Source organism: Camelus dromedarius, chromosome 4 (assembly GCF_036321535.1).
Source record: "Camelus dromedarius isolate mCamDro1 chromosome 4, mCamDro1.pat, whole genome shotgun sequence".
Classification (NCBI taxonomy): Eukaryota; Metazoa; Chordata; class Mammalia; order Artiodactyla; family Camelidae; genus Camelus; species Camelus dromedarius.
Genome location: NC_087439.1, coordinates 87104214 through 87132195, shown reverse-complemented (window position 1 = coordinate 87132195; position 27982 = coordinate 87104214).

Here is a 27982-nt window from a genome sequence, read left to right as displayed (position 1 = left end):
ATTAATGTAACTCTCAACAGCTCCTTTTTCTGGAATCTTGCTTTAACGAGTTCGGCTGTTTAACTGAACAGATCCCTTCAGTCAGTCCAACTAGTTGAGCCACGTATGAATCTTAACCTAGACACACTTCTGCTATTCTGTATTTAACAAGATTTCTGGGCTTGTTAATACAACTCTTATAACTGATATACTTAAAATTCAGAAGGAGTATGCATTTGGTCTTCAAAAGTATCCAAAATGATTTATTTAAATACACAATCTTTCTACCTGATAGACCTTAGTAAGAATAGAGATCAACTGTGCATTTCTTTTTTTTTTTTCTCTCCCAAGATTATACAGCAAATATCTCTTTGAGGATTACGTGCAGCAGGGCTCTGCTTCGTAGTGCAGGTGAACTTCACCCAGAGTTCCTGGCCTTGCTTGGATCAGAGGTGGAGTTAGGAGCCTAATAAAAGAGAAAAAGATCATTTATTTGCCCGCATAAACATATATTAATTTAGTGTGTTTGTGCATAGAGCACCGCTGTTCCTACCTCCAAAGAGGAGATCAAACACAACAGATTGCATGTTGTACAAAAACCGCACACGCCTAAATCCATTTTTACTAGCGGTACGTTAAGTTTACTTTGCCTTAATGTGTAACGCATTATCTGATTCATTTCACTGACTGATCCATCTACGCAATCTCCGTATCAGATTTATAGGAATATAGAGGAAACACTTGGAATGAATCAATTTAAATGCAGTATTGAAGAAAAAGTGACCTTTGTGCAAAATCCAGATTTTTATGAATGTGCTTTGTTTTATGGGAGCAGAAATACCAGTGATAAATATAACATTAGCATAAGGAGTCGCGCCGTCGCACCCAACGTTAAAAGCCTTGACAGGAAGAGGGCTTGAAATAATTTAGTGCTGATAAATAGCCCTGCAGGCAAGATTTTGGCAATTTGTGATAAACCACATGTTTTAAAAGACTCACAGAAATCCTTCTAAGTGTGCGTTATGCTGGAGTTGCAGTGAGTCCACGGGGGTTCTAAGAAAAGTATTTTTAGAGCTGGACATTTTGCCATGGTTAATAAGGAAGTTGTTTCAGCCAACAGTGGGAAGTCTGTGCACTTTCTCAGTGTTCTCAGCCTGGAGGTGGCAAACCAAGACAGGTAGTAACAGCTCAGTCAAGCAAGGTTCTGATTCTTGATCGTGGCAATCCCCTTTGCCACAAGAAGATGGGAGGTGAATTCTAGTAAGAAAGAAGGAAAGAGAGAAATCCTAAATGCTCGATATAAAGTGGCTTGTTTTTTCTTAACATTTTTGTTCTCTTGCATTCTTCAACTGTTACCTTGAGCAAATGCAAGACACATTTTGGTGACATGATGGTTGATATGAAAAATAATTCTTAAAATAATCCAGTTCCCTAGGAAAATGAAAAGCATTGATAAATACCTTTGGGTGCATTCACCTATTGATGGATACTGTTGAGTTTTTGTATGAGAAAGTCTCCATACAAAACTGAATACAAAATCTGAGCCCGTGGTTGTTAGGTAAGTGGTTGAGAATAGCCCTTTGAAACTTTGATGACATAGCAAACTTTACTAGACATAGAAGTTTAATTCTATTTAAGACAACACAGAAAAGGACAATTCGTGGCTCCTAAAAAGAATAATGAAGACATAACAATTTTGGATCTTTCTCTCTTCCTTTTTTTTTTTCTTTAATTAGAAAAAATCGTTTCTTATGGGAAAGATAAGATGAAATTAATTGTACTGGGAGATTGGCACATTTGGATTTATGTCTGTTTTTGCAGCAATGGCTAGATTGACATTTTGTCTAGATGCAGGTTTGACAATATAGAAAATATCCAACTTACTGAAATTCTTGGAAGGCTGGGGAAAGAGAGTCAACCAGCTGGCATTCATCCTCAAAGAGAAGAGAGCAGTTCCAAAAAGTCCAAATGCCCACCCTTTCCAGGTGACAGTTACAAAACAATGAGGATGACCCACTGTCACTACACTGCTGAGAAGGCAGCAGAACATGAGTATAAACCTAGAAAGCTGGGAAAAGGGTCCAAAGAGAGGAACTCCAGTTGACTGAGAGATGCTGGGATGAACCAAAAGGTTTAATGGAGTTTTTGTTCAGTGTTTTGATGATTTGACTGCCTACTCTTTGATCATTTCTTCATAAGACAAACTTGAAACATCATTTTCTCGAAAGAAACTAGAAAGAAAATCCAGCAATCCCCATGAATGGTCACATTTTGTTTTTATTTTTAGTGATAATTGTCATGCACATTTTAAAAGTGTTATTAGATTCAGATGAAACTCTGTCAAGTTTCTATCACGTCTCTAGCATTTCAGGGATTTTCAAGTTTCTTCTTCAGTGTCCAATGTTAATTACTCTTGTGCTTGTTACATTACTGTTCATTTCTGGCAGTAATTTGTGTAAAATCAGCAAAAAGTTTAAATCGTTTCACAGTGTTCATACATGATTGAATTCTCTTCATGAATGGGGCTATCCAAAATTTCAAGAAACTATTACTAACTCTATTAAAAACTTATCTCTTTCTTTTAATAAATAACTACTTTTGGTATAATCTGTACATGTTTTGCCTGTAATTTGGTTCTCAATGTGAGAATCATTTCAGTTAATTTCATTGCTCATCTTTACCACTTTTATTTCCTATTTCATTGATTTTTATCAGAATGTTATTTTAACTCCTTAATCAATAACTTTAAATTTGACAAAAATGGGACACAACATATATGTCAGGGCAAATGCCTGTAATTTCTCCAGAAAATCCTTAGAGCATTTTTTTTCCAAATTAGAAATAAAATTGTGTACTCAAGCTTAATTACATATTCTAATTCTATAAAAAATGTATTGTGGATTTTAATTGAATATGCTGCCTTACTAAGACTATTCCTGAAGGTAGAAAATTTTGTTCTCAACTTAGGCTTTGATGAGGAACAAATTCTCTGCATGTAATTTTACATTTCAGATTTCATGAAGTGTTTTCCACACATTAGCTTCCAGCTGCATAAATTTTAAACCTATTTTTCTTTCTTCTCTTCTCATCCATTTCCAGTATTGAATCTCATGAGTCCCATTCATAATGCAATGCAGCCCTGGCTATACACCTTTGTGTTATGCCAGCAGGTATGTAGGCATGGTGAACAGTAGGAATATTCCCCAGAGCAGTTTCCGATTATTGCACAGAAGTGACTGGGGACCACATAAAAATACCCTAGAATAAGAAATTAAAAGTACTCCTAACTTCAGCCCTCCTAATGTAGATTGGTGCAGCCACTGTGGAGAACAGTACAGAGGCTCCTTAAAAAACTAAAAATAGAATTACCATATGATCCAGCAACTCCTCTCTTGGGTGTGTGTATATATATATATATATATATAATGAAAACTCTAATTCAAAAAGATGCATGCACACCAATGTTCACAGCAGCACTATTTACAATAGCCAAGACATGGAAAAAAACTAAGTGTCCATGGATAGATGAATGAATAAAGAAGATACGGTATAAATTTACAATGGAATACTACTCAGCCAGAGAAAAGAATGAAATTTTGCCTTTTGCAACAACATGGATGGACCTAAAGATTATCACACTAAGCGAAGTCAGACAAAGAAAGACAAATATCATAGGTTATCACTTACATGTAAAACCTAAAAAATGACACAAAGGAACTCATTTACAAAACAGAAACAGACTCACAGACATAGGAGATAATCCTGTGGTTACCAAAGGGGACAGGGTTGGAGAGGGATAAATTAGGAGTTTGGGGTTAACAGATACACACTTCTATATGTAAAACAGATAAACAATAAGGACTTACTATGTGGCACAGGAAAAAATATTCAACATCTTGTAATAACCTATAATGAAAAAGAATCTGAAAAAGAACATATATATGTTTTGAAAAGTATCCCTAATTTAGCTATTTAACTTCCCTTTAGCTGGATCTCCAAAATACCATGGCCAAACCAAAAAAAAAAAAAAAGGAAATTTAGAGTGGAAAGTGTCAGTCTTAATCAAATGTGGGTAAATATATATTACTTTTGTGACAATTACATAAACATATTTATGCAAACACAGGACCCTCCTGGAAAAAGCTATGCAAATGAGGGACTCCAAAGCTTACTCTTTCTTCGTTTCGCTGTAAACCTGACGGTGGTAGGCAGAATTCTAAGATGCTCCCGCCAAGATTCCAGCCACCAATGTAAACACCTTCTCCTAGTTAATTCTTATACTAAGCCAGGTTCTGCCGCAAGGAGATTTTATATGCATCACTAAGGACTTAAATCAGTAGACCTTGAGGTAGGGAGATTATCCAGGTGGGTCTGACCTCATGACATGGGCGCTTTAAAAGCAGAATTTTTTCTGGTAGGTCACAGCGGAGAAAGTCCGAGAGGTGTGCACTGGCTAGCCTGGAAGGAAGAAGATGCAAGCTGTAGACTACCTTGAGGGACAAGGGGCAAGGAACCACAGGCGGCCTCTACTTGCTAGGAGCTGTCACTGGTTATGAATCAGAAGGAAAATGGAATCTCCATCCTGTGGCTTTAGTGAAATAAATTCTGCCAACATCAACGGTTTTAGAATAGAACCCTGAGCCCAGATGAGACCACAGCCTCAGCTGACACCTTAATTTCCTCCCAGTGAGATCTTGAGCAGAGATCCCAGCCATGCCATGCCCAAATCTCAGACCTACAGAAAGTCTGAGATGATAAATGTGTGTTATTTGAAGCTGTCAGATTTGTGGCAATTTATCACACAGCAATAGAAAGCTATTAAAATGCCTCTCTTTGTAGGAGTTAAATATGGGGGGGGGCAGGTTATAAATTGGGGAAATCCCAATTCATACAAGAAAAACCAGGGTGTGAGAGAGAGAAAGTGCACAGCAAAATGACAAGGACAGAGTCTTACTCGCCACAAAGACATTTGGTCCAGGATCACTGACAGGTCTGAAGGGAGACAGGGTGAATGGAGCGCCAAACTCACCTTCCCAGTGATGCGGGAGCAGCTGAAAGGTGGCAAGTCAGGGGTGCTGACTTTCAGAAGCAGGACCACTATGAGGACTGCTTCCCATGAGAAGGTATCTTTGGGCACAGCTGAAGTGAACATTTGACAGGTGCAAAAATAATGAACAGGACCAAAGTAAACATTGGGTTTTTTGGATTTTATTTGTCTGGTTTGCACATAGAATCTCAGCTTTCCCCTACAATATCTTTTCAAAAATCTACATTACTTGAAGATGATTTTGCTGTAAGTGGATGCCTTATGGTAAGAGTGAAGAGGACCGAATTTGGTTGGAGTAAGGTTGAGGTGGGGCCAGCACAGAGAGGCAGGAGGAGCTTTGCACCTGGGAAGAACTGTTCTTGGACAAGGATGCTCTAGGTGTCAGCTGACTTCAATCATGATCTCAGATGGAGAGTGAAGGGGATCTGTGAGTAAAATATTTATGATAATCACATGTAACTGTAGACATCTGAAGAAGGACATGTGAGATCAGAGGTGTCATCACGGAAACAAGGTGGCATTTGTTTTGATGAATTCTCCAAGGTTCAGGGTCTGAAACTCTGCTTTCATCTCAGAAGCTTGATTTATTCAGCAGATAAAGAAGGGATGTATCTCTCAGAAGGAGCAGGGAAGGGACATATAGAATAATTAAACTCTCTGGAAATATGTTTACACAAGAACGCAAATTTACAATGAGAAATATAATGTCAAGAATACTGGGATATTTCTGTTGGTGTAGCCAGCACCATTTTTTTATTCAGAAGCAGAAAAGAACTACACAGGAATTTGAATTATAAAAGAAGATACCTTGATAAGCTTGGAATTAGAGAAAAGAAGGTCAAGGTGATGTTTCCAATGTTTAAGAGCGTTAGGCTCCAACAGCCACATATGACCATCTTCATATCACGGGCACACCTGCTACACTACCTGGAATTACACATTTCTGTCTCAAATAGTCTTCATACTATATTTTCTGGCTAAATATGCCCTGGCATTAAGAATATCCCTCCAATATGAATTCCTTCCTCACTGTCATTATGCATCTAGCATAGTATTTATTACATTATATTATTAGATATGATGCTTACTTAGACCATAAACTCTTTGCGGCTGGAGTCAACCCTTAAGAGTTTTCATAATCCCAGCAGCTGGCATAGTCCCTGACACAGTCATATGTCCTCAATAAGTGATCATGAATTAGCTAGCTGATAAGGAAGGAAGGAAGGAAGGAAGGAAGGAAGGAAGGAAGGAAGGAAGGAAGGAAGGAAGGAAGAAGGAAGGAAAGGTATGGGTGATATTTTCACATGCAATCTTTTTTCTTTTCTTCATCTATCTTTACCTGTTAGGCTGGGTGTACTTTATTTTTTCTCTAATCAAACACTAATAAAGTTAACACCAGTTCTATGAAGACTCAATAAACGTGCTCAGAAATTTCTCACGTCAAAGGTAACACAAACATCTTTGTTGTGTGGTCTTTTAGGTGTTTTCTACGTGCTCAATGTTGGCAAAGTCCTTTTCCTTTTCAACACAGATCCATTCCAACCTAGCTTGTCTTGGTGATACACATATTGCTCTTGAAGCATATTTATAAAGGTATAGTTCAGTTAGAACTTTATTTTTAAGATGAATGAAAGAAACACTAGTACTAATGGAGAAGCTCTCTTCTGTAAACATTAAAAGTAGCTCAAATTTTAAAAAGGTAAAAAATAGCAATTATGCTGAATACTTCTCATAAGATCTTTGCAGGACAATTTAAAAAAAAACACTCTGGAATAATAGTTCATTCCTCTGTTATCAGTTACTACTGCATGTATAAAGCAATTAGCTTCACATAATATTTTATATGGTAATAACTCGACAGGATGTTAGGGGTGAGTTAAAAAGCGAACACAAATTATCCGTGATTTACTTACTTCCCAGATCTCGAAAAGAACCTCAGGATTTGCCTTTACTTATGGTCAAAAGAGAGAATGAAACATATGTCATTCATTACTGTCCATTAAGATGAGGTTCATTCAAGATACGACCATTCACTTGAGAAGTGGTACCTTAGCCATTCTGTCCACAGATATTTGGTAGAATATTTGTGATGCCCATAGCCCTGAGTTAGACCCTCGGGGCAATTTAAAAAATGGATCAGATTTTACTACTGCCCTTAAGAGACTTATATTCACTAAAAGAGAGATATATCCATAGAAATAAGAGTATTTCCACCCTGTTGAAATGAATATCTGTTTAACTAGACCATCATTTAAGATAATGCAAAATTAAGGAATGTTAAACAAAGATAGAAAGTGTTTATGACCACAGGCTAAAGGAACTCCTAAAAGAATGTATTAAAAGAGCATACTACGAAAGAATATACTTCAGTAAGAAAGGCATTGAACTTATAAAGGAGTGTAACAAGGAAAAATTGATAAACTTATTGATAAATATAAACCAGAACTTCTTTGGGAAACATAATGGCTAAGGTGAGGGAGGGATTAAAAATAAATTGGCATTAAAATGTTGAACTGAAGTCCACGTCCATTAGTAATTAAAACTTGAAAGAATAAATTATCATTTATAAGAAAGAAATTCTCAGTTTAGATTTTCAAAAAAAACAAGATACATTCTGTTTATTAGAAACACTTCTAAAAATAAGTTGACTCAAAAGTAAAGAGATTAAAATTATAAAACAAGTCATATATTCATTTTGTTAGATAAAAATAAATTATGGATAAATAATTTCCCAATTTAATGATAAAATTAAAAATTCACTAGAAAATTTTAATTTTGAACTTAGATATAATCCTAAAATATATAAGCAAACACTGGCAGAATTATGATTAAAAGTAAAGACATTAATTGGTAGAGATCTTAACATAATTGTTGAAAACTTGACAGATTAAGCATCAAAATATAAATAAAATATGGAAGTTTTAAACACCTCAATTAGTAAGCTTCATTTAAAAGAAATATACCAAATTTGCTCTTAAGTTTTAAAGAATAAAAATTATTTTTAAAAGCGTGCATTGCAAATTTACCAAAAAAAGATTTTAATATGCTTCTCAGATACTTGACAAATTAAGCAGTAAGAAAGCCAGGAAGGACACAGAGGTTTTGAAAACTGTAATTAATAAGCTTGATTTAAAAGAAATATGAAGGACAATTCACTTAACTATTAGATTATTATTTTCAGAGAAATATGGAGCCTTTACGCACTCTGTCAAGTACCTAATCTGACCAAAGACCGCTGATTTTTACCACTGACTTCACCCTTACAGTCTCATCGTGTATTACCTTTGCTTGCAAACCATAGCCACCTAGAGATCCCACTGTCAATGACAATTCAGTATTTCTAATTTGTCACCTGATCTGCACAACACATCTCTTCTACCTGGCGTCCCACATTCTTTTTCTTTTGTTACAGTCCTTCCAGTTGTTGTACCTTTTTGGTCTGTTCCTTTCCGTTACCATCTATCTCCATCTGTAATCCACGTTGATCCTTAATATTTAATTACATTTCACAGTGCATCTCCCATAAAACCTTCCTTTTTAGTCCAACTACCTCCAACTTGCTTATGGAATTCTGACAGGTCACTCATTTCTCTCTCCGGAATTTTCTAGTCAATCCTTCTTGCATTAAGCTACCAAGTACATCTGGCTAGAATTCTTTCATCATGTCACTTGCTTACTCAAAACATACAGCGGTTTCCGGGGCATATGAAACAGAGATTTGACTTTAGCATTCAAAAATGCCCAATAACTCCTCAAATGACCTCTCAAACTTCATATTTCATGATGTTCCGATAAGAATATTTTCCCCAAAGAGGAATAGCCATAGATCTGCCCCCTGCTATGTATAGAATGTCCGCGTTTCTCTTTGATTTTGTTCACGCCCAGTTTTCCCCACTGTCAATGTACCTCCCAGTCCTCTTCCCATCCATTTCTCAAGGCCCAAATTTCTGCTTGAAGTATCCTCTAAATACTTTCTCCAAGGGATCGTGATACACCCTCAGCTCCTCTAGCAATTATTTACATTATACACCTATGACTTCTGAGTCTGCTGTGCAATTTCTTATATTGTCTGAACTGTAATCGTATTTCATAAGTTTTCTTATCGATTCACTGTTCAGGAAGAGGAACCTACAAATGGTAGTGCAGAGAATGTCAAAGCTGCAGGGCAAAGCTGCTTCCATTTAACAAATGCTTATCACAACTGCTTTCATAAACCTATGATGATGAAGCTGACAGGCTTGTCCCTGCCTTCATGGATCTTATAGATGGGTGGCAGAGAAATGTAAGGTAGCAATAAGCAGAAATAAGCTCTGAAAGAGAAGTTTAGTGTGTCTAGAGAGTGTTACAGGGGAGGGCTATTTTACATTGATGGGGAGAAGAGGTGACAAGGAAATGTTTCTGGGAATATGACATTTAATGAAGTTTTGAGCATGTGTAAATCTCTTCAAATATACTTTTTTTAAAAAAAAAGAATGAGGAATATGGTATCAGAGATACATTAGATACAACCAGTTTTAGAACTGCGAATCTGTGTGATTTTGAACAGGATATTATTAATAAGAGATTGATAGCTCTTGGATAAAAAAATCATTTATTTTATCCAAAAGGGACAACATTCAGGAAATATTTTTCTCTTCAGGGATTAGTAATCAGTTATTATACATCATTAACATTTAATACTTCTTACATTTTACCAGAAGAGTCATTTCCTGTTTTTCTAAATTATGGCAGTCATATTGGAAGTAAGTCTTGGGTAACAAGTTCATACATGTTGATTATATCTTTGTTTTGGGGCAGGGAGGTGGGGGTATTAAGAGAAACACGGCAGGTGATACCTACCAATAACCAGCAGGAGGGGCTATTGCAGATTCTTCTTTCCCTTTCCTCATCCTTTGGAGGATACTCAGATGCCATGTAGTCATTTATGCAAAGGCTATTCATTGCATATCCATCAAGTCAGGTGGCATCTCTGAAGACAGCAATGACAGTCAAGTGCCCAGGGTTACAGTTCAAGCCATGCCCTTGGAAGAATCCTAGATCTCAAGTTTCCTCTATCATGACAGTTGGGATTTAGGTCAAGATAATCATTAAAGTCTTATTCAGCCCTAAACTCTATTCTTTTGTAATCAACCAGATGCTCAGTGGTCTAGAAGATAAAACAAAAGGAGGAAGCATTAAAAGGAATTAGACACAAAGAATAAAGAAAGTAAATTTTGGAAAAGTTGTCTTGATAATAAAATTCATTACAACTGAAGTCATCAGAACTCTCTGTTCAAATTGTTTTTGAGTATTTTGTCTCCACGGAGATTACTCAGAAGAGGGCCTTCTATAATAATGAGTGACTCTTTTTCCCAGTATTTCAGGTGAAGCCTGATCTTTAAAATGATTCAAAATCAGCTCTAGTGTACGGGATGCTGTTACATGTTTTTTCACCAGCACCTGCAAATAGCACAGGAACTGGCAGTTCAATCGCTCTCCTAGACCTAGGAAGTCTAAGTAATTTGCTCTATGCTTCACTGCAAATAAATATTCAATTGAGCTCCTTTCCTTAAACTGTGTTGAGATGGTGACTGGGGCTCAGTCATCTCCAGGGCTCCTTTACTCCCACATGTGGGTCCTAAGCTTGAATGACTTGAACGGCTCTGAGCTGGAACAGCTGAGGCTCCTTGGACAGAACTTTATCTCTGTGTTGTTTCTCCACGTATTCTCTCCAGCATGAATACTTCAGGATGGTTGAACTTCTTACATGTTGACACAGGACTCATAAAATGCAAGAAGAGAGAGACTCAAAAAATTGATTTTAGGGGGCAGGGCAGAAGCTAACGTCTTAGCTCACACAGCATCACTTCTGTAAAGCCCACCCGTGTTGTTCATGGGGAGGAAAGCTAGATCCAGTTTCCTGATAGAGGAATGTCAGTGTCCTATTTTAGGAAAAGCACTTGTTTGAAAATATATTCTGCCATATACCTCATTGGCTGTAACTGATCACATGGCCTCATTCATTGACAAAAAGACTCAAAGAAGGACCAGAAATAGAAGTTGAGTCACATTATTAATGACCACAGAATCCCCCAGTCTTCTTTATACTGTATTGAAGTTCTAACCACATAATTTGTCTTATTGGCTGGCTTCATGGAGATGAACTTTAATGCTTTGCTTTTGGACTTGTGACTAGTCACAATGAGAAGTAGCCAGCTAAGTAAAATACATGTCTGCATTTGCTACAGAAATATTGCTCAGAATGTTACCCATTACATTAATATGGTCTTTGTAAAACTTCTCCTGAGTCATTTCTTTTAGGTTTAACACCAGCAGAAAAATTCTCTTCACTGAAGAACCTGCAGGCTTCCTCCTTTGTAATAATGAGAGCTATGCCATTTATCATGTTCTCTTTCTTTGCCCTGGATGCTAGGAATTTCAGTGTCAGTGCTGAAACTTAAACATAGTGTCTATCTTATCATTCACTAAGGTTAGCTTACTAGGCTTTTCTATTTTTCAATACTTCGAATTGTGTGTTTGTGTTTCTTTAGCCTCATTATTACATAACTTGATATAAGCCACTTCAAAGTCTTTTGGAAAGGAATAGCATGTAGATACATTGAATGTATACATAAGCCTAGATTGGAATACTACTCAGCAATGAAAAAGAGCAAACACACTGCAACTTGGATGAACATTATGGGCATTATGTTGAACAATAAAAACCAGTCTTCAAAGGTCACATTCTGTATGATTCCATTTATAGCCCATTCTGGAAATAACAAAACTATAGAGACAAACAACAGATAAGTGATTGTCAGGAATTAGGGTGGTTGAAGGAAATGAAAAGATTAAACTCAAAAGAGGTAGCATAAGAGAAATCTTTGTGTTGATAGAATAGTCCTGTATCTTGATTGTGGTGGTGACTACACCAATCTACCTGTCAAACTATACACACATTTCGTATTACAGCTGATTGCCTGGTTTTGGTATCATGTTACAATTTTTTTAAAGATGTAACAATTGAGGGCCTGAAGGTGAAAGGTCGATGGGATTCTCTGTATGATCTTTGTATCTTCTTGTGTATCTACGATTATTTCAAAATAAGGATTTGTATCTTTTTTTAGATTCCACATATAAATGATATCATATGATACTTGTCTTTGTCTAATTTACTTCATTTAATATGATAATCTCTAGGTCCATTCATGTTTCTGCAAATGGCATTTTCATTCTTTTTATGGCCAAGTAATATTCCATTACACACACACACACACACACACACACTACATCTTCTCTATCCAGTCATCTGTTGATGGACATTTTGGTTGTTTGTATGTCTTGGCTATTATAATAGTGTTGCTATGAACATTGGGGATCATGTGCCTTTTCAAATTATAATTTTAAAATGGTGCAAATTCTATTTACAAACCAAAACAGACTCACGGACATAGAAAACAAACTATAGTTACCAAGGGGAAAGGGTGAGGAGGGATAAATTAAGGGTTAGGGATTAACAGACACACATTACTATATATAAAATAGGTAAACAACAAGGACCTACTGTATAGTACAGGGAGCTATATTCAATTTCTTATATAACATATAATGGAAAAGAATCTGAAAAGAAATATACATATATGTGTGTGTATATGTGTATAACTAAAACACTTTGCTGTACACATGAAACTAATACTGTAAATCAACTACACTTCAATAACATTTTTAAAAAGAATTAAAAAATTAAATGACAAAAAAATAAGAAAGTGTAAAAAGTCACCAAATGGTGCATTTCACATGGGAATTTAATTGTATATAAATTATATCTCAAATAACGTTGATTACAAAAAAAAAGCATCATTGTCATTAACTCCTCAGTAGTGAATAAGCATATTGGAGTGATCCTAGATTTGAGCTCCCTAAGAAAATAACAATCTCCTGAAATAAATAACCTGCCATTTGGTTGGTCAGACCATCTCAGGAAAAGACCTAAGAATGTTCACCCTCAGCCCACTTGTATAAATGAATAGTGCTGACAGAATAGAGTGGAAGCAGGCAGTCTGAATCGGATGGGGTTTATCATCAGGGTACAGAGCGATAGAAGTGCAAATAAGCAGAAAGGAAAGCTCTCAGAGTGAAAACAAAATGCTTCATCTGCCCAGCCAGCAACACCAAGGCCAGAAGCCAAGCAGAAATGTAGGCAGGCACAGGTCATCGAGACCCACAGACCACGCAGACGTGCACAGACACCTCCGAAATAAGAGAGGGGCTGTGGGAAATCATGCCCCAACCTTCACCCCCGACATCTTTGGTGGTCCCCAGGGTGCGAGAGCAGAGAACGGGGAAGATCAGGCAAAGTCTGTCACTTACCTTGTTCCCAGGCTTGGGGCGGGGGGTGCTCATAACCAGGGCTTTCCCTACCTTGGCCATCAAGCCAGCCACATGAAGAGACAATATTAACATGTGATTTTTAAGCTACTCCTAACCCCTTCTTCAGATCACTGACTGTTAACAGGCTTTTACAGAAATTACCTGGAACTCTTAAGGGCCAAGGATGTACCAGCTGCTTTGGTGGGACTGAATCACTGGCTTCTGAGCAGCAGTGAAATGATTCTTCCAGAAATCGCTCAGCTAGCAGAAATGAAAATCTATTGGCTTGATTTGATTTCTAAAGATCAGGCTTCCAACACAGAAACATGTAGCGCTGGGTTTCTCAATCCCAGGGATTCCCATTAATAAACAGGGATCTCAAGAGGCAAGGCCCAGCAATGTGCATTTTAGCAGGCACCAGGGTACCGCTTACGTTGGGACTCATTGGTAGAGTGTGGTTGAAAGCAGTGCATTGATCAAAACCTTTCTTTTTTTCTCCGACAATGTTTTATCATCCTCTGCATAAAGTTGCAGATGTCTGGTAGAACAAACCAGAGAGATTTTCCCTCCCTTTCCTGCCCTGACACTGCAGAGCCCCAGATCAGAAATAACAGGAGAGACGTGGAGGAGAGAAGGGGGAGTAGCAGGACCCTGGTGCTTCCACCCACGGAGTAACTGGCCCCCGCGTAACACAGCACCACTAGATTCTGAAAGATCTTTGAAGTGCGCAGGGCTCAAAAGAAACGAATAATGTAATTCTAGAAGTCCACACTTGTTTCCTTAGCTACATAACACAGCACAAACAATTTGGTTGCAATTTCAAGGCCGTGGTTTCACAGTTATTTGATTAAACTACGATGCCTTTTCATAAGAAGGAGATGGACTGATAGCACTTCAAGGTTTTCTCAAGTGCCACAATTGAAAATTATAACTTAGCCTGCTCATAAAGATATTTTTAGCCGATTCCTCCTGCTTATAAATATATTTCCATATATTATTCCCATAACATTTTCCTCCTGATCACAGAGGCTTCTTTTTCAATGAAGTCAATACACAGCACTTCTGAGACAAAAAAAAAAAAGAAAAGAAAAGAAACAAGGACAACATTTAGCTGTTGAGAAACATGTACTGTCAGCAAAGGTGGTGCCTCTAAGATATTGACAAGAAATCCTTCCACATACCATGGGCTTTCCTTAAATTCTATCATTCTTCCCAAACCTCAGGACCTTCAATTAGGTGACCTAAGCTTGGGGGCAAAAGGGAAAGGGATCCAACCGGGAGATTCAAAGCAAGCAGGCAAGAAAACTGGGAAACGCTGATGAATCACTGTGTATTCTGAAAGAGTGAGGTCATGCATTTTTTCCCATGAATAGTTATCTCCCTTTTTACTATGGGCTACATCATCCATTTTATTTGGGATTATTTTGTTTGGGTGTCAGGGCTGTTTGTTCCTGTGACCACCCTCCCCCCATAGAAACCAACATTTTATCTACAAACACAAGACACTGTATCCTTTGAAACAGGTAGCCCCAGTGCTGCTCAGCTGTTCCCCTTGACCTTAAGAGAACTTTTATTTTTCTCTCTACTTCTCAGCCCAGATTCTATTTTCATGCCAATGTGACATTGGGGCCTTTCTTATGAAGAGCTGGCCAGTTGTGCTTAACTCATCAAGTTGTCCCAAAACATTTGGCATATGTTTAATATATGTTACGCTGACCTGCAAGGAAGTACTTGCCACCGGATGCGTTGCCCCTGACAGAGCAGGCAACTTGATCTAAGCCAGATTATGTATAAAAGTGTGTGTGTGTGTTTTGAAATTAAAAAACATTAATGAAGTAGAAATCTCTATCCAGTTTCTTCATATTCAACTTTAGATTTAAAATAGAGGCAAAGCCAAACAAAGTGATGTAATAAAAATTAGTAGTTGTTCTATTATCAGCAGGTCTGTTTGGTACTTTTTAAAAAATTACAGAACACTTAGATTTTTTTTCTCTATTTTAATTTGGGAACAATAAAGGTACAAAGAGGAACAAAATAAATAAAATGAACATGATCATAATTATCTGTTCCTGAAGAGAAATTCAGATCATGGATTCTGTTTATATTAGTTAAGCTCACATAACAATATAGTGTATAGTATTGTTTCATTTTGTTTCTTCAAGGGGTACACTTCTAGTGTTATAACAAAGTATTTGTTAATTTCTATGACCTAAAATGAACCAGATCAAAATATTGTGATGAAGATTGTACATAAGTATAGTTTTTCTTCCTTTATGCTTTTATTCAATCGATTTTGAAAGAGCTACTATATGCTAGGCAGAGTCTGAGAAACACCTCCATCATCATCAGATGATTCTAAAGGTAATATTTTTCACTAAGGTTTGAGAAAAGACTATCATCCCTGTGATATACATGTTCTACAGAAATATTCTATAGAAATCAGTGGTTAAAATGTTAATTTGAATTTTGAAATCTGCTTTCAAAATAAAATAGAAATTAATAGAGTTCTCTATTGTGAAAGTAATTTTTCAATGTTAAACTAAAAAGCTCATCAAGACCTAACTGTAGTAACTCCTAATTACCATATCGTTCTGGATGTCCTCCGTGTTCTTGTGCGGGTCCACGTGCCGGCCTTCTCTACTCTGTCCTACGCTGCAGAAGGTTGACCTCTATGGACATCATCATGGAGCTACCTTGTCCTCTGGCTTGAGTCAAGCCAGAGAGAAGCACCTGTAGTGGACTGAGCTGGAAGCGGAGAATGTGGCTAGGGCATCCATGTCACTGTAGTTCTCCTTCCCAGGTGGCCACGGGTTGGCTGTGTCACTCTGCCAAAGGCCACAGTGCTTCCCAGGTAGTGCTGTCCATGCCTGTTCCCCATGTCCTGGTCTTCCTTCTCCATGTCCCAGTAACCCATCCCTCTACTGCAGGTGAAGGAGTGGTCACAGCGTCCTGGAACTCCTAGCCTCACGTGGGCTGATCCCTCCTTTATTGGTTTCTCTAAACCCTGCTCACATCACTTGCAAAGAGCATCTTTAACACAAACTCATCAATTATGTCATTTGAAAGAGCCATCTATTTCTGTCAGAACCCTAACATGGCACATGTATGAAGTATTAGAATTAAGTCGAAGCAGCCTTCTTACAGAGTTTCAAAAACAAATCACAAACTTTGTATCAGCTCAGATGTATTTTTTCCATATTCTCAAAAACTTATATATATTCATCAAAACCTGCCTGCATTTATAGATAAGACAATCAATGTTCTAAAAAATATATTTGCTATTGTTAGCATCATTATAACAGTTTTAAAAAGAAGATTTGTTGCTTTGGTTAAAGAAAAAGTGAAATGCCTATTGATTAGAGTTTTAAAAGCAGTGAAAAACAACTAGGTCCAAAATACATAATTTAATTGGACCTACCAGTCTTTTAGGCAGTTCATGAATCATCTTCATGTGGAGGGCAAGAAGTGTTCTTCTCAGTAACATAATCTAAGAACCTAGTTGGGCTTGGCCCATGGTAGATTTTCAGTAAATCTTCCTGTTGAATTTATAAAGAAATCAAAGTTCAGTTCACTTTCTGACTAACTGAAAAGGGGACTCTAAAAGTTTAAAGTCTGATAACTACTTTCCGTGCTATAATGCTTCTTTTGAAATTAAATTATTTCTATCTATGATAGAAATGTGTATATCTATAATTATTATTACATTAGTAATAACAGACAAAAATGTAATTGAGGTGTTACAATTAGGGGATTAGATTTAAACACCCTACTTTAATTTCTGGAAGAGCATAACAGGATCTTATACCTGAAAGACAGGGGGTTGGCTGAACCTCCTCAGTTCTCAGCATCGGCCCAGGCTGGCAGAGCCCTGGCTGGCTTCCTAAGGATTTGAAGGCTGATTGATACCCAGTGAGCAGTTATCTAGCAAGTTGGGAGTTTCAAAATGAAGCAGCGCTAAGACAGAAGATCTGATAAATACCACCATTCAGAGCTATGAGGAAGACTCACCTTTCTTGCTGCGCATTCTATTTCTCTTCTTCCTCCTCCTTTTGTATCTCTCTAATCTCTTTGTCTTTTTTCACCAACTTCTCTCGGTTCCTCTCTTTCCCACTTCTCATGCTGGCTTCCCAACAGTAACTCACTGGAGCCATACCATCCTCCCCTGGATGATGCTGACTCTATCAACTCCTTTAACTGGAAAGCTGACAAATAGAATTCAGTTTATTTTGACAAACTTTTGTTGGAGGCCAAGCAATGTTCTTAGGAAGAAGTTACAGTTGCTGACCTCAATGACCTAAAGATCTGGACAGAGGTTCGTGTTAGAGGAGGGCAGCGAGAGGATGTGACTTCTGGTTGACCTGAGAGCAGGCCCCATGCACTAGGGGTCTCCTTACCTCCTCCCTCTCCATAGAGTACATGCCCCTCCCATTGTTTCCATACTAATAGTCATTTCAAAGACTTAGCCTTGAGGGAGTAAGGTGGTGGTGAGACCATCTGGAGTGAATACACGACTGAACCCAGTTAAGTCCTCTACATAGACTTTTAAGATTCTGCCAGGCAGGTGCAAAGATCTACTCCTGTTGCAAATGCCCAAGACGAGCCTCATAAGTAGGTTTCCTTGCTTCTTAAAACTACCACCTACCAATCTGGAGTGTTCCGCCTCTTTCCTGGGTCTCTCCTTGCCCTCCAGGTATGGAAGCCAGGTTTGCCTTTCAGCCAGGGAACTACTGAGGTTAGAAACCAACAGCTACAGTTAAGTAAACAAATTATTGTCCTTCAGTTTCCACAGGTAGAGACAGATTTGGTCACGTCTACCTGAGAGAACGAGAATAGGCATCAGGAAGTAGATAATATTTGAATTGAACAACAATTTACCATGATAGGTAAATATCAGAAGAGATCTTAGATTTGCTTTATAATTATTAGAAGAAGAAAAGGCTGGAAAAGGAGGCTAGAACTAGCCTCAGGAGAGCCTTGTATGACAGAACCCAAAAGTTCACTGATAATTAGGTAGTTTATGATAATGCTTTAAAAATGCTTTTAAATATGAAAGTCACATATTTGTAAATGTAATGTCTATGATCAAACTGAGCTGAATCAACGGAAAAATAAGTTAATTTAAAATGAAACAGAGTAGATGGAACATGAGGCACACAGAGGTTTTTTTTCTCTCTCTCTCGGTTTTTTTTTTTTTTTTTTTTTTGATTCTGTTAAAGTGAGTAGTTAGGCCAAGTATTTTGTGACCCATACATTTTACTAGCTTTATTGGCATCCAATTTGAATCCAAATCAAAATGATCAGCAGAAGTCGTTCTGAATTGTTTTTTAGATCTGCAGGGCTCCAAATAAAACACAGCAAACAAAAGAAAGTTAAGACACAGAAATTGAAGCATAGTAAAATGAAAATCGATGAGAAAGGAAACATTTCTTTAGTAAATGGGCAAGAAAATAATCAGTTTGTGCTTACATTCACTAATTTTTTTTTTTTTTAGCAAAAAGATATTGATAATCTGCTCTTGCTTGCCTGTTTTAGAGACAGGAATAGAATCGTCCCCCAACACTTCACCTTAGAAAAATCTAGATTTTGTGGTAGAAGCCCAAGGGATTATGTTCTGTTGAACTTTGAAGTAGTTTGAATATCATCTGAAATGTAATATTAGTTCTAAACTATTTCAGATCATCTGTCTTTTTCACATTTCCCTTAAAAAATGAAATATTTTCATAGTATTTGCATATGTGGTATATATTAATCCATATAACATATGGTACCAGGAACACATTTTTACTAATTGTAATATCTGCAAGAGAATTATTTCTCATTTATTTACATTAAAGAATCTTCATAAATAAACTCCCTTTATTTTCCCCCATTGCCAAAATGTTTCTTATCTCAAGAAAACTGTTCACTTGTAGAATCAATTTTTCTAGGCTAAGATCATCATTACTTTTCTATAAGTCATATTCTTAAGGCATATTAATTTGTTGGATTCCATACCTCACCTACTGGGATATATGTGGTATGAATTATTTTAGAAGTGGAAAAAAAAAAAAGCTGTTAAGATGGGCTGATGAATATTGTCTTAAATATCACTTTCCCAACATCAAGGGTTACACCTGGAAACTGTTTATCATAGCCAAAAAGGCAGGGCCTCTCTGGGATGTGGCTCATCAGAATGACTAATACAAAGTCATTTTTCTCATAAATCTGCCTATTCTCCCACCATCTGTTATTTGCATTTTTCCAAAAAGTTAAAAAAATACTGATGGAATGTTTTGACCCAACTGCAGTTAAATTCACATGGTTTACTCTTTTAGTTCCCAAGATGACATTTCAGCCAAGCCTACAGTGAGATATTGCATCAGAATATCTTCTACAATGGGAACTCCAGGTGAGACACCTAGAGGCAAAAGTGGGAACTGCTGAAGATTAGTAGTATTTTGTATGTTGATTAAAAAAAAAAAAAAAGTCAAGTTAAAAAAATCTTAGCAGTCTGTGTATGCATCACTGAATATCAACTCAAAAATCATCACATGCTTTCATTTCCAGCATGCCAGACCTGTGAGTTTAACAGTTTTCTTGGATTTGCAATGCATCGCTAGAGTGATTTGTGTGGTTTTTATACTGTCAACACCAAAGAAGATGCATATTTCTGATTCAATGAAAATATGTACCTCTAAATTACACTTTGCCCATTGTGTCTGGATAGATCCATAGACATTTGTCTTGGACAACTGCAAGAGAATGCTTGCTCAAAGCTATAAATCTGGATAATGTTTTATTCAAGCCAAAAGGCAGACGTAAGAAAATGAATAATATTCATCTCATTATGTATAAGGCACTGTGCTAGGTGTAAGTATACAGTGGTGAAAAGACAGAGATAGTCCCTGCCCTCATGGAGTTTATAGAGTAATGTAGAGAGACAGAGGTTTTAAAAAGCAACAATAAAAGGATGTATAATTACAAATTAGAGTAGGTGCTATAAAGGAAAGCAAGGTATGAATTCATGGAACCATAGATATTCATTGATAGAGGTGATTTTGAAGTCATCTAATGATCAGACACATTATTTCTGAGTTAAAGAGTATAAGGCTTAATGAGATAACCTCACAGAGCTAGTGTGTGGCATGTTTCAGATTAGACACGGAGCAAGTTTAAATCTGTTAATTTTACCCAACTAAAATAATATTACAGCAAATTAAAATAATTTGCCTAGCTTTGCTGGGGAGCGAGAAGGTTAGAAAAAAGCAGTAGAAGAAAAGGCTCTTCTTGGTTTACAAATGCCAAAAGAAAAGTGCACTTGGTGATTCTTTTTAGGAAGTTGTATCTGTCAGGCTAAGTGAAGTCATACTGTGATAACAAGCAATCCTAAAATTTTAATATATTATGACAGGAAAGACCTATTCCTCTCTCATTTTCTGTGTCCTTCATGCATTGCCTATGGCTCTGCTCCAGTTCATCTTTACTTCTGGAAACCAGGCTGAAAAGCCTTCCAGCTGAAGCATCACTGGTTGTGATGGCAGAAGGAAAAACAAATTTGCTGAACCCTCTGCTGGCTCTTGAAGCTTCTGCTCAAAAGAGTTGCATGTTCTCCCAAAGTGAGTCCAGGGTTTCATCTGAATATATTCCTCCTGCTGGGAGGACCACCACTTATGGGCGAGTAATGAATACAACCCACCACATACATGGATTACATGTTTTTCATATGAAGACTCTAAGGGATGCAATTCTTAGTGAAGGACCCTGATAGCTTGTCTGGATTCATTCTTGACTTAACGGTTCTGTACTACCTCAGCATGTATCTACTTTCTCCTAGTAATATCTCACTTCTTTTTCTGTGGGGGACTCTCCACCTCTACTCTCAGCCTACGGAACCCGAGTCCCCACCTCCATTGTTAAGAGTGAAATATCCCTTATATATCAGATCTAAGTCAGTCATTGCTTCATATGGTCCTGGCCGCAATGATGGGGACTTAATCTACCTCTGGTCTAATTAAGACAATGCTCCCTGCTTCTGTGAGAGGCACAAGTGGATGGTAATGGAAGGGAGCGTGTATTCCCTCCTGGACTTGGACCTCAAAGAATGTGAGTCAGAAGCTGCTGCAGTCATGTTGTTCATACTCAGAGCTTGAGAGTGAAGCCCAGAATAGGGAGGGTGGGTATACTGATCTATGCAGAAAATAAAGTCCTTTGTGACATTATCTGAGCTCCTGAATGAAGTTCTTCATGGAGACAGTCCTCCCCTTGGGTTTTCATTTGCTGAGATAATTCTGTTCTTGTCATTACACTCAATTTGTTAGGGCTTTCAACACTTGCATCTGGAAATACATAATAAATATTTTGAGCAACTTACTCTGAATCTATGTGTCAGTCTCTGTTTTTTTTTAAGGAAGCAATTGGATTAGATGGTCTCCAGATATAGCACTATGATTCCACAATCTAAGACACATGACTAAGGCTCTAGTACAAAAGCATTGATGTTTATACCCACTTGGGATTGGATTTCCAGCACTTGTCTTAGTGTTGGTGACCAGAATTGCTCTTTTCCTTGGAGTTACAACTTTATTCTGTGACAAAGACACTCTACAATCACCCTTTTGGGACTCACAAAGTAAGTCTGCTAATACCGCTTCAATTGTATCTGAACCATCATTTTAAAAGGTCCCAGAGCCCAGGCCCTTCAAATGCCACCTCTTCCCCTGGTAGAGCTCCACATGGCGGCCAGACTGTCATCTCTCAACAGCATTTCTAAGCACAACCACTCAAAACCTATGGGACACAGCAAAGGCAGTGCTAAGAGGGAAGTTTATAGCGATACAGGCCTTCCTCAAAAAAGAAGAACAATCTCAAATAAACAATTTAACCCACCACCTGAATGAATTAGAAAAAGAAGAACAAAAAGCCCCAAAAAGCAGCAGAAGGAAGGAAATAATAAAGATCAGAGAGGAATTAAATACAATAGAGATTAACAAGACCACAGAAAAAATCAACCAAACCAAAAGCTGGTTTTTTGAAAAAGTAAATAAAATCGACAAACCTCTGGCCAAACTCACAAAGAAGAAAAAAGAGAGAGCAGAAAGGAAATAATAAGAAAGGAAAATGGAGAAATTACAACAAACAAAATAGAAATACAGAATATCATACGAGAATATTATGAAAATCTATATGGACCCAAACTGGATAACCTAGAGGAGATGGACAAGTTTCTGGAAACATACTGTCCACCAAAACTGAATCAAGAAGAATCTGAACACTTGAACAATCCGATCACTAGAAAGGAAATAGAAATAGCAATTAAAAACCTCCCTACAAATAAAAGTCCAGGACCGGACGGCTTCACCGGGGAATTCTACCAAACATACAAAGAAGAACTCATACCAGTCCTTCTCAAACTCTTCCAGACGATTGAAAAGGAGGGAATACTCCCAAACTCATTCTATGAAGTCACCATCACCCTGATACCAAAACCAGGCAAAGACACTACAAAAAAAGAGAATTATAGGCCAATATCACTGATTAACATAGACGCCAAAATCCTCACCAAAATTTTAGCAAATAGAATCCAACAACACATAAAAAAGATTATACATCATGACCAAGTGGGGTTCATCCCAGGGACACAAGGCTGGTTCAACATACACAAATCAATCAGTGTAATACATCACATCAACAAGAGAAAGGACAAAAACCACATGATCATCTCAATCGATGCAGAAAAAGCATTTGATAAAATTCAACACCCATTTATGATAAAAACTCTCGCCAAAGTGGGTATAGAGGGAACATATCTCAACATAATAAAAGCTATATATGACAAACCTACAGACAGCATAGTACTCAACGGTGAAAAACTCAAAAGCTTCCCACTAAAATCTGGGACAAGACAAGGATGCCCACTATCACCACTCCTATTCAACATCGTCCTGGAAGTCCTAGCCACAGCAGTCAGGCAAGAGAAAGAAAGAAAAGGGATCCAAATTGGAAAAGAAGAGGTAAAAGTGTCATTATATGCTGATGACATGTTACTATATATAGAAAACCCTAAAAGGTCCACACAAAAGCTACTAGAGCTGATTGAAGAATTCAGCAAGGTAGCAGGTTACAAAATTAACGTTCAAAAATCAGTTGCATTTCTTTACACTAACGATAAATCAACAGAAGAAGAAAGTAAAGAAACAATCCCCTTTAAAATAGCACCCAAAGTAATAAAATATCTGGGAATAAATCTAACCAAGGAGGTGAAAGAATTATACACAGAAAACTATAAACCATTGATGAAGGAAACTAAAGAAGACTTTAAAAAATGGAAAGATATTCCATGCTCTTGGATTGGAAGAATCAATATTGTTAAAATGGTCACACTGCCCAAGGCAATCTACAGATTTAATGCAATCCCTATCCAATTACCCAGGACATATTTCACAGAATTAGAACAAATCATAATAAAATTTATATGGAACCATCAAAGACCTAGAATTGCCAAAGCATTACTGAAGAGAAAGAAAGAGGCTGGAGGAATAACTCTCCCAGACTTCAGACAATACTATAGAGCTACAGTCATCAAGACAGCATGGTATTGGTACCAAAACAGACATATAGACCAATGGAACAGAATAGAGAGCCCAGAAATGAACCCACAAACTTTTGGTCAACTCATCTTTGACAAAGGAGGCAAGAATATACAATGGAATAAAGACAGTCTCTTCAGCAAATGGTGTTGGGAAAACTGGACAGCAGCACGTAAAATAATGAAGCTAGAACACTCCCTTACACCATATACAAAAATCAACTCAAAATGGATTAAAGACTTAAACATAAGACAAGATACAATAAACCTCCTAGAGGAAAACATAGGCAAAACATTATCTGACATACATCTCAAAAATTTTCTCCTAGAAGAAATAAAAGCAAGAATAAACAAATGGGACCTAATAAAACTTACAAGCTTCTGCACAGCAAAGGAAACCAGAAATAAAACAAGAAGAAAACCTACGGAATGGGAGAAAATTTTTGCAAGTGAAACCAACAAAGGCTTGATCTCCAGAATATATAAGCAGCTCATACGACTCAATAAGAAAAAAATAAACAACCCAATCCAAAAATGGGCAGAAGACCTAAACAAGCAATTCTCCAAGGAAGACATACAAATGATCAAAAAGCACATGAAAAAATGCTCAATATCACTAATTATCAGAGAAATGCAAATCAAAACTACAATGAGGTATCACCTCACACCAGTCAGAATGGCCGTCATTCAAAAATCCACAAATGACAAATGCTGGAGAGGCTGTGGAGAAAGGGGAACCCTCCTACACTGCTGGTGGCAATGCAGTTTTGTGCAGCCACTATGGAAAACAGTGTGGAGATTCCTCAAAAGACTAGGAATAGACTTAGCATATGACCCAGGAATCCCACTCCTGGGCTTGTATTCAGAAGGAAATCTACTTCAGGATGACACCTGCACCCCAATGTTCATAGCAGCACTATTTACAATAGCCAGAACATGGAAACAGCCTAAATGTCCATCAACAGGTGACTGGATAAAGAAGCTGTGGTATATTTATACAATGGAATACTACTCAGCCATAAAACCGACAACATAATGCCATTTGCAGCAACATGGATGCTCCTGGAGAATGTCATTCTAAGTGAAGTAAGCCAGAAAGAGAAAGAAAAATACCATATGAGATCGCTCATATGTGGAATCTAAAAAACAAAAACAAACAAACAAAAACAAAGTGTAAATAAAGGACAGAAATAGACTCACAGACAGAGAATACAGACTTGTGGTTACCAGGGGGGTGGAGGGTGGGAAGGGATAGACTGGGATTTCAAAATTGTAGAATAGACTACACTGTATAGCACAGGGAAATATACACAAAATGTTATGATAACTCACAGAGAAAAAAATGTGACAATGAGTGTGTATATGTCCATGAATAACTGAAAAATTGTGCTGAACACTGGAATTTGACACAACATTGTAAAATGATTATAAATCAATTAAAAATGTTAAAAAAAAATTGGGAAGATCCTACAAATAGAGTAAAACCCTAGACCCTTAAAAAAAAAAAAAAAAACAGCATTTCTGCCGCAACTCGGGTCACTTTCCAGTTTCCCATTTTGTGGTTTCAATCAGCAAGGATCCAAATCCTTCCTGGTATTTTTCACCGTTGTCTTTTTGCTTCAGGTACCAAAGGAGTACTTGCCTCTTATCTTTATGTAAAATTCACTCTTCCTGTCTGGTCTCATTCTGAAGAAGCTGAGAACATGTGAGAAGTCTAAAGCATTTCTTACTCATTTTAATTCCAAACTGGGAATCAGCATGACTCCAGATGGGTCCACCAGATCACGCTGAAATCTTCAGAGTAGCTTCAGTCTTCATGAAGTCATGTCAAGAGCCTCTGAATCCTTAAAAACATAGGATCGTGAACAAAGAAACAAACAAGGCTGCTAGAGCCTTCATCATTCTAAGTATCCAATAGATTTTGGAATGATCAGAGATTGGCCCAATAAAAGCTTCTAAAAAAATTTTTTTGGCTCATAAGATTCCTAAAAAATCATTCTATGATCTCTTTCTAAGCATATTTTGCCAAAACCTCACTTTCAACTTCATAATAAAACAATTTGCAATTGGAAGAGGAAAGTTTTCATAACTCTCTAGGGGGAAATTCGATTTGGGAATTCTGAGATTGTGTAGGGGGAAAGCTAGGCCAACCTGTTCGTGTTTTTTTGTTTTTTTTTCCCCCAATCTAAATCATAATGACCTATTTATGGGTCCATAAAAATGTTTTGAATTTGTATTAAAAGACTTCAAATTACAAGTAGTGGTGTTTGCAACTATATAAGAAACACTAAAGCTTTGTAACAGGTTACACCCAAACCTGGTAATAATTCAATACCTGATACTCAGCTCTTCATGCATGCAAAGCACTGTGCTAAACATGACAGGGACTCGGAGACAGACGAAATCCGGCCTCTGCACTCTGAGTCGGCGTTGTCTCAGGCGCAAAGGCAGGCACAGGTACCTATGGATAGACTTTAGGGTGGGATGGGTCCCACATGGTCAGGGAAGGAGGTCAGGAAATATTTCCTGGGGGATGGGGGGAATTGAAGCAGATTTTGCAAAGTTTGAAGCCACAAGGTTCAAAATGACAATGATGGTAATGCTGCGTAGCACAGAAGCAGCTGAAATGATGAGGAATGCTTGTTAAGGTATTACCTATTGATTCTATTAATATTCTTTTGAAGATCCTCGTAGTGACATCAAGAGAAGGTAGTCTCCTCATTTTAGAGACAAACAAGCTGCAGCCTAGGGTGTTTCGATGGTTTCCCTGTAGCCACAGACAGCTGATGGTGGAGGAGTCAGAAATCAAACCCAGAGCTGCCCCACTCCAGAGCCTGAGCATTCACCTGGTGACTTGTCTCCTTGTCTCAGACTAATGCTGCTGCTGCTTCTGTGTGACACACACTCACCTCGTTCTGGGCACAAGGATGTCTGCAAAAAGAATCTGGCTTGTTTACTTTGTTCTAGGACTGCCCCCCTAACAGTTAGAACCCAGTTAAGTTAATACTGACAATGCTGATGAAGTGGAGGTGACCCAACAGGGTCTCTCAGGTGTTACCAGGATAATCTGATCCCCTGACAGAGCAGGGAGTGATCCCGGGTCCCCTGGAACCCACTGTAGGTGGGAAATTTCTTCCACACGTGACAGGCACACTGTGCTCCTTGGCTTTCTTACCTACCGCTGCTGAGCGTAACTTTCACTTAAAAGCCAGGTAAATTGGGAGTCAATTGGTGAGCATCCCACAGATGGTGCCAAGTCCGTTAATGTCAAAAAATTCAAAAGGAAGAATCAGGAAAAAGTCATCAAATTCTCTGAAGTCATATAACTTGTATTAGAACATGAATTCCATTGAAAGTGTGAGGCCACGAGGTGCTGCCCAGAGTTTTGATGCACTAACCACAAAATCCTGAGTAGGGAAAACACATTGTGACGATGATAATTTAGGTGTTTCTTTGGGGGAATGTCTATTTTAAGGAATATCCTTGAAATAATTTTGTTGTACTGTAGCATTCTGGTCGGAATGTTAAAAGAACAACAGATTTATTAGCCTAGGAATTCTGTCTAAAATAAAATCCAGAGGCTTGGAAGAATCCCAGTATTTGATTTTGTTCTCTGAAGATGCTGAAAGTATACGCGTGTCCATTTCTCCTGTGATGGACACGCCCCCACGGGGACTCCCCTTGTTTATGGATTGCTGAAACTTGAAGGTCTTTTGGTATTAGGTGTTATTTTTATGTGATTCTATTTCTTTATCATGTAATTGTTTTTGCTCAGAATTTGCCTGTGGGCCCTTTGAATTGTGACAAAACAGCTGGTACATGACAAGCTGCCAGAGTTAACAGCCGCCTGTCACACTCCATTTCCGACTGTGACGCCAATGAGGAACGCAATCCCAGCTTTAAGCGGACCCATTTCTTTCACCTCAGAAAACTGTCTTCATGCCTTTGAGCTGTCAAGAGGAAAAGAACATATCCACCATAGCCTCTCCCTAATGCATCATTTCTTTAATGCTTGTCTCATATTACCTTTCAGTGATTACCAG